Source organism: Drosophila arizonae, chromosome 4 (genome assembly GCF_054131065.1).
Source record: "Drosophila arizonae isolate 15081-1271.41 chromosome 4, UAZ_ARI_1.0, whole genome shotgun sequence".
NCBI lineage: Eukaryota > Metazoa > Arthropoda > Insecta > Diptera > Drosophilidae > Drosophila > Drosophila arizonae.
Genome location: NC_142924.1, coordinates 17,373,157 through 17,381,006, shown reverse-complemented (window position 1 = coordinate 17,381,006; position 7,850 = coordinate 17,373,157). Strand labels below are relative to the sequence as shown.

At 37.2% G+C, this 7,850-nt stretch overlaps 1 long non-coding RNA gene across 1 annotated transcript; it reads left to right on the top strand.

Moving 5' to 3' along the window:
- Window positions 1-5,447: 5,447 nt before the first annotated feature.
- LOC149269325 (uncharacterized) lies at window positions 5,448-7,261 on the top strand. Its single transcript, XR_016269725.1, has 3 exons — window positions 5,448-6,846; window positions 6,917-7,007; window positions 7,115-7,261. It is a non-coding gene; the product is annotated as an uncharacterized LOC149269325 (long non-coding RNA).
- The last annotated feature ends 589 nt before the right edge of the window (window positions 7,262-7,850 follow it).

Below are 7,850 nucleotides of genomic sequence, written 5' to 3'. Positions count from 1 at the left end.
TTTCTCAATTCGGTTTTATTTTTTCAGCTCACAAATTTGTCAAAGCTCATCCATTTGTGTGTGCTTTCCCAGCTCCTGCTCTCCACATCTCTTGCGGAATATTTTCTTTGGTTTTCGCTTTTGTTATTGCTACAGTTAAATTGTCTTCCATTCGCTTTGTTCCCTTTGATGGGCGGTAACATTTGTTTTCACACTCTTTTAATTATTTCCATCTGCCAAGGAATACAGAGCCGTGTGTGATATCCTTCGATTGAAACCCTGAAATTTATTCAACTAATATATTGTGATAGTATTATTAAAGACGTGGCTTTCGCTTCAGGCCCGTTGCCTACTATCAAGCAAGTTGGTTTTTGTTTTTGTTTTTTTTAGTTGTGCCATAAAAACCAGGCCCAGAATCTTGGCCAGCTCGAGCTGCTTGGCAATTCCCAGCAGCAATTTGAACAATAATTCAGTGTGACTAAAATATGAACTTGGTTTGGGCTGGGAACAATCAAATATTATTTATTTGCCATTTAAACATTTAACATTCGCCATATACTCATGTTAAGTAACATGTGCCTAGACCGTCCATCGCCCTCCCCCGCCCCTCACCCAGTCAGAGCCGAAAATTTATGTAAATTGTGCGTTTCCTAGCTAGAATGGCGAACATGGCGCATAAATTGGCTTATTACGCTATAAATTGTATTTATTTTGATGAAATTTACACAACGGAACGAGAATGTAGCAAGACGTAGACCACGCCCCCATCCCTCTGCAGGCAGCGCCCACATATATGCGGGCGAACGCCTTTAAGGTTTAAATCAAACGAGGCGCGCTTCATAATGAAACGCAATATCGCGGAGCCCAATAACAAATTAAATATGTATATGTATATGTAGCGTGTGAAATTTTTTGCGGTTATCGGAAATGAGATACACAGAGCCCAACCCCAAGACGCTGGCGGAGAGAGAGTGAGGGAGAGGGTGGTAGAGGGAGCGAGGCATTAGCCAGAGCCACAGCCAGGGCCCTCCTATTGATTTCGCTGCTTAGCGACGTTGATGCTTATGGAATTTGATTGGCGCTGTGCGAAAGCTGATGCCAGGATAAGCACGCTCCCATGCACAGCGCCTGCCGAGTGAATTGGGCTAAGCAGGGGGACGACGCATTTAATGAATATCAAAATTGCCAATTTCAATATTCGAGCGATTTCCACGCTACATGAGCTGTGCTATGCCCGATAAGATTGCCAAGATGTGCTATATAATATGCCATAATGCATATGGCTACAAATACACGTAAAAATACACACACATACATACATACAGTCTCCATGTATATGCAAATATATATATTTATATACTTATACATATACACATATATATGCGCTTGCAAGCATTATGCCGATCTCCGAGTCATTGGCGTGTGAATTATGCCAGTCATTGGTTAGGTGGCTGCGATTTGATGGCGTGGAAAAGTTAACCACAGCCCAGTGGCTCATAAATTGGCCTGGTAACAGCCGAATGCCGGGCCAAGATATGCAAATGACAATGCACATCGGCCACAATTCGGACGACAAAGAGCTAGATGTTGTGGCTCTATCCGCCGTCATACACATAAAACAAAACGAGCATCAATTAAAATGTAGAATTAGTCAGAAATACACGACACGCTCTGCAGCAGGGGGTGGGCGGGGGTTGGAGTTGGTTTTCCGCACAGCCCGAAAGTTTTCAATATAATTGGCCAGAGGGTTACAGAGTTGCGACTGCGGCTGGCTGTGCTTTGAAGGATGCGAATGCAGAAGCTGTGTGGACTCATCCCCCACACCCCTCTCACTCTCAGCCAGGGAGGGGGTTGTGCTTTAGTGTTATTGCAGTCATTGCTAGTTGGGCCAAAACTCATAAAATCAAGTCAAGAGTTGTGCTCGTTGTTGATATTGTTGTGTGGAGCTTCGGCTGTTGGCTGTTGGCTGTTTGCTTGCAAATGAAGCTGAATGGGGTCTACGCTGCCCGGCGAGTTCTTTGTTGCCTAATGAAATTTGCAACCACCAAAAATGAACAGAAATGAAAAAAAAGAAAAAAGAACGGAGACTAGCTACATAAATGGAAATTAATTTCCAACGAAACAACTGAGAACAACAAATGGGTTTGCCCAAGAATCACATTATTCAAACAAAATTCAGTGGCACAAAAAAATCTTAAGAAATTAAACGAATAAAGCAAACTCTCAAATCAAGGTAATGAAAGAGAAATGAAAAGAGTTTCGATACATCAAATGTCTATTAGACTCTCTCAGACTACCTGGCATATATATATGTCCTGTACACTGGCAAAAATAAAGCAAATTCTCATATTAAAGGAATGAATGAGTAATGGAACATATTTCTAGTAGATTATTTTAGACTTTCCTGTAAGCTGACAAAAATAATGTCATAGATCACATTAATTATTTTTATTAGCATTAATTAATTAATTTTATTATTTAGAAAATATAGACAAAGTAGAAATATAGTCATATAACTATTTTTATTATCAATAATTAATTAATTTATTGTTAGCTGAAAATATATTTAATAGTTTATGACATTAAATATTTTATTTTTAAATTAGTAATAGGTAAAAGACATACAACTTATATCTATTAATTTATAAATTATTTATAAAAAATTATTATTATAATTATTATTATTATTAATATTATTCTTATTATTATTAATATTAATATTATTATTATTACTATTATTATTTTGTTGTTTTTTTTTTTATTTATTTTTTATTCAATATTATTTACAGCATTTTTATAAATATTTAATTTGCTTTTGAAAGGAGTTTTTATACATCAAGTGTTTAATAGCCCATCTTAATCTTACCCAGCATTTATTTGCCTTGCAATCTGACAATCCTTATCTAAAGTAAATATTTCAGTTTTGCAGCTAAGTCAGCGCTTAACTTCAATTAAGGCAAATGCATCTTAGCTCTGATAAATACTCCAGCTCCAGCTCCATGAGCAAAGACATAAGCTAAGCCTAGTTTAGTCCGCAGTCGGCCCCATTTGGCTTGGCTTGGGTTCGATTGCGCCCATGGCGCTGCCTCTTGACTTCAATTCATTTAACTGTGTTGAATTAAATCACAAATCAAAAATCAATTACAGTTATTACGACAACGACTGCTACGTCGACGATGTCTGCGATTTCCAATCTCTAAACGAGCGCACGACCCGCCCTGCGGATGGCACCCCAAGTGCCAATGCCAGAGTCCCAGAGAGCTGTACATATATCCTCCGTTCCCATCCCATCCCATCCCATCCCATACCATCCCGTGCCAATGCCCAATGCTCGGCAACTGTCGGAAGTGCGAGCCGTAGCCGTGTGGCTGCGGCAGCTGAGGCACATTCCTGCAATCTGTTCGTGCGGCGCACGCTTCGCCGCCGCCGCTGCCGCTGCTGCTGCTGCTGCTGCCTTTTTTGCCATTTGCTGGAAGTGACTTTTGTAACCCGCCGCCTGCTTCGGCAACCCACGGCTTCATCAATAATGATGTTATCGGTTACGGAGCAGACAGCAGCAGAGGAAGACTACGTCGCCATCGCCATTGGAAACGGCAGCACACGCTGCATATTTATTTAAAGTTTTATGGCCAGACCCAAAGGATCTCGATTCATAAGTGAGAGGGAGTCTAGTTTGTAACGTCTATCTATGTGTCTGTGTGTGTGTGTATGTGAGAGAGAGGGGAGGTCACCAGGAAGCAATTCAAACTGGTTTTTAATTTCGATTTGATAAAGATTTTAATATTGTTAGCTGTGTAGCAACATGGAATTAATGTAACGGATGTTGATTGCTGCCAGCTAAAAAAGCATTTCAATTCGATTGATATATACATATATATTTTTTTTTTTTGCAGACAAATAAGTTTTACAAATAAGGCGAAGTGGAAATTGATTAAAAGTGAGGGGCATATACTTTTTTGTAAATGTAGTTATTTATTTAAATAAGTTAAAAGAGATTTACTGGAAGATAATCATATTATTTGTTTTTAATATAGAGCAGAAACAATTAGCATAAGTTAAATATAACTCTTATGTATTTTCTGAATAATTTTAATTTTACTTCTAATTCCATATCTCATATCATATCATATCATAAATAAATACATTTTCTATATAGTTCATATGTATTTTTAATAATTTATGTACATATTAACACTTAAAATTATTTTTTATATAGTATATGCAAAAAATATATTTAATTTATTGTTGTAATATGAAAAAAAGTAGCTTACGAAGACTCGTAAATTATATATAGTTTTTTTTTTTTTTTTTTTTTTTTTTTTGTATAATACAAATTAATTAAAAATATTTTTGGGATTTACAATATTTCATATTTTTAATTATGTATAATATAATCTCATTTTTTTTTTTAATTTTATTTAATTAATATTCATTATTCTTTATTATTTATAGATGGCGAAATTCTGCTTATATATTTATTTATATTTTTAAAATTAATTTTTAGTTTATATGTGTATATTTAGGCTTCATACAATTAAAAAGATAATATAAGTTCATTTTGGATCTAATTGTATGTAACAATCAGTAGCTAGAGATAGTCTGGCATCAAATAGAGATACCCTCGCTTTTTCCGCTCTCTCGCTTGCTTAATGACTAGCTCAGATGTGCTACATATACTGCTCAGATAGCTTCACTTGCTGCCCATTGCTTAATAAGCGACGTGTCAGCGCCAAAGTTAGTGAAGCAAAAATCTTTTCGGAGCAGCTGACATCTGCTGCTGCATCATTGTCGCCGTCGGCATCGTCGCCATCATCGCCATCGTCATCATCGTCTGCACTTCGCGCAACATTTAATTAATTGTCCTGCCAGACCATGATGGCATACAAAGCAAGCTAGTGAGCGAAAGAACACTAAAGCCAATTGCGTCGCAAGTGCACCATAAATGCCACAGCTTGCAGTGCCAAAAGACGAGACTGCGACGAGGACGACGACGACGACGACGACGCCGACGATGAACTGCTGACAGCAACCGACAATAATAACAAAAGCCGCATTCACTGCTGCTGCAATGGCCTTAACTTGACGTTGATGATGAGTCCAAGATGCGTCCGAGTGCTGCCAGCAGCAGTCAGCAGCATCTGCTGTCAGTGCGAGCCGTAAAAAGGACATCGCAGCAAACGCTTTGACTGCCATCAGCTGCAAATGCAGCAGCCGCAGCAGCAGCAGCAGGAGGAGCAGCAGCGGCAGACGTTCTTAATGTCCAGCAAAGAGGTAAACACTTCAATAAAACGTGTGTGCTATCTATCTCTCTTTCACTCTGTGTATGTCTGTGTGTGTGTGAGGGATTGTGGCGCAACAAAGCAATTGTCTGTCCATCTTAGTCGCGACATTTACGCAATTGCATTCCACATACGCCAAGTATGGCTGCTTACTGGCAATTGTGCTTCGTGGCTATTGTGAGTTTACAAAAAGCAAGAAATGCAGTTAACATTCTGCTAGATTTTATTTTAAGTGTAGTCATAGTTTTAACTAAAATATTATTGAAGTACAAAATTGCTGCTTATATATAAAATCAATCGAAGATATGATAAGAAATCAGATAACTATCCTATAAAATTATCTGTTAAAGAAGCGTTTATATAAAGAATTTTTACCTCACTTGCAGATGCTTAAAATAGATTAGAAAGAGAGAGAGAGACAGATAGAGAGGGAGAGCTATTTTATAAGATAATCAGTTAAAAACGATTTTACATAAAGAACATTTTTCTCTCATAAGTTATATTATTATTATCATTATTATATTTTATATAACCCTGAACTAGACCCAAATCTTAAGGTACCTTCCTCACTTCACCTCATTCACAATCGACTTTTGTCAAATATTATTTGAGCTGAATTTCGTTTTCGGCAGGCAAACATGAGCCGCATTAGCAAATGCATGCGAAATGAACTCGGAGTCAGCTGTAAGCTCTCAGAGCATTTGCAGCTTTGTGGTTGTCTGGCTGCTGTGCGGGCAAGTGGATGCTAAATTATTTCATTTATCTGTCTCGGCCACAGCCAGGTGGGGTGAGGGGCGACACAATTAAAAATCAACAATACAACCTAGTTTGAAAGCAGTTTTCAGCTCGCCAGCGGCGATTCCATCAACAAAATTCCATTACATGGCTTAGCCGGCCAAAGGGATAGGAGGACTATAGGCTCGCACACAAAGAGCATTTGAGATATCCAAAGGAATTTACTGGACACAAGTCGAAGATGAAGTCGATGCAAGGCAAATGGCATAAAATGACCTGCAGCTAGAAATTTCCAATTTAACAAATGACAAAAATTGTTGCGCAAATTGATTGCATTGCATTGAGAGCTAGTGGGCGTGGCCATTAAGCAAAGTAGGTTACACAGCAGAGAGTAAGAGAGTTGAGAGAGAAATAGTAGAGTAACACATGAAAGCTTAATCACATGTCATTTGTAAAGCGCTTGACAGCCTGATGGACTGACTAGCTCATTGGTATTTAAATTAGTTTATATGTAGACTAGGCAGGGTATATTCTAGACTAGGCAAGGTATATTAGTTTGCAAATGACAGTGGAAGGAGCTGCACGAGACAGAGAGAAGCGATGATTGACATAAATCATGTTGCCTCGCCATTGATCAAACCAATCGCACAGAGAGGGACTCAAGGTCAGCTGCAGTTTGAGTTGTGCTCTCAGCATTCGTTGGCAATCAAGCTTGTCTATGTAACTCATACACAAACTGAAGAGCTCTGTTGCCGCTCAGGTATAAATGGACGAAACTGTAGCAGCATTTGATCAGTCGTACGCCAGATCTCCTGATAGACAGTCGTAGTGAAGAGCTCCAGGCTGTCATTGTGTAAGTATTTATATATATTTTACTTAAGAACTTATCTGACTCAATTAATGTTTTCGTTTTATATTCCCAGTGCTCATGCGGCTCCACACAACTTAAGAGCTCAACAGCGAATGGAAAACTAGTTGCAGCATTAGATAATTAGTCTTCCAAATCTTCAACTGGTAAGTCGTCCTGTTTTTTCTCTTTCTGCATAATTCATATATATTTAAATATTTACATAAATAGTCTACAAATATTAGTATATTTCTTTGACTCAATAAATATTCAGATTTCACTTTGTCGGCTCTCAAACTAAACAGACCTATACAAAAGCTTTGCTGGCTTCTGAAACGTGTTGAGCTATTAAAGGACATTCTGTTCCAGATCAAGGGAGCAGTCATGTAGCAGATCTCTAACTGCTTAGTTGAGCTGCATATCTTTGGTAACCATATAATATTATTTAATGTTTAATAACTTAAGGGTATTTATTTATATATTTATTATTTTAAATACATTATATAATATTTAAGTAAAAATGATTTGATTTTTTCCTTAATTTTTATTGAATATGCTGATGCTGATAATCATAATAGTTACACAAGTAGAACTACTCGTAAATCTCTCTTGCATAAAAAAGCCTAATCATGCATATGAATAGGTATTTTTGGGTAAATGTTTAAATAAAGATCAATCTAGAAAGCATTTGAATACAAATTGTTGTATAAAATCAATTATAAAATATTAATCAAAATTAGCCTTAGGCTGTATGAATACGAACTATAAACATTGAGCTGCCAGAGTTAACATAAGCTGTTTCATAATTTATTTGTTGGCAATTTAGAGAGAAAGTGAAAGCAAAGCCATTCAGCATATTAATTATCTAATTTTACTATCAAAAGCCAATTGTCAAAAGTGAAATATCAAAAGTTATAATAATTAAAGGCTATTCATATATACATATCTGGCTTGAAATGCCAATGGCAACTACTCTATGTCTATGCCTTAGACAATTCCATTTATTTTGC